An 860-nucleotide genomic window follows, 5' to 3' on the forward strand; every position below is an offset into this window, starting at 1 on the left:
ACGACGACAGAGGAGAAGATCGAAGAAAAAAAAAAGAAGAAGAAAAAAGAGGAGAAGAAGAAAGGAATAGAGGAGAAGAAGAAAAAATAGAAAATATTCTATTTTTTCTTCTTCTCCTCTTCTTTTTCTTCTTTTTTCCTCTTCTTATTTATTTCTCCTCTTCTTCCTCTCCTCTTCTTCTCCTTTCTTCCTCTTCTTATTTTCCTTTTTCCTCTCCTTCTTTTTCTTCTTCTTCTTCCTTCTTCCTTCTTCCTCTTTTCTTCCTTTTCCTTATTTTACTTTTTCCTCTACACTAACCTAAAATGCACTAACCTAAAATCGATATCTACTAAAAACCTAAATAAAACATTAATACATATATTAAAAAACATATATAAACAAAAAAATGCTATGAACATTATATTCATACATAGATAGCCACATCCATTCATCATATAGCTACCACATACATATATACATTATATATATATGAAAAAATGCATATATGCACATATATACACATATACAAAAAAAATACACATATATACACATACAAACACATATATATACATATACACATATACACAAAAAAATGCTGGGCAGGGGCGGCGGCGCGGCGGCCGCGCAGGGGCGCGGACGGGAGGGGCACGGGAGCATGTGCTCACAGAGGACGGCGGCAACGGCGAAGGCGAGCAGCCTGACGGCGTCGGTGGCGGCGGCGACAGTGAAGGCGAGCAGCCTGGCGGCGTCGGTGGCGGCGGCGACGGCAAGGTGGAGCAGGGGCGTCGGGCGGCGACGGCGACGAGGAGGAGCAGGGGGCGTTGGGGGAGAAGTGGGGGATTTGGTCGAAAACTGCTAAGTGTTGTATATATATCAAGAGC

This window comes from Triticum dicoccoides, chromosome 2B (assembly GCF_002162155.2).
Source record: "Triticum dicoccoides isolate Atlit2015 ecotype Zavitan chromosome 2B, WEW_v2.0, whole genome shotgun sequence".
Lineage (NCBI taxonomy): Eukaryota > Viridiplantae > Streptophyta > Magnoliopsida > Poales > Poaceae > Triticum > Triticum dicoccoides.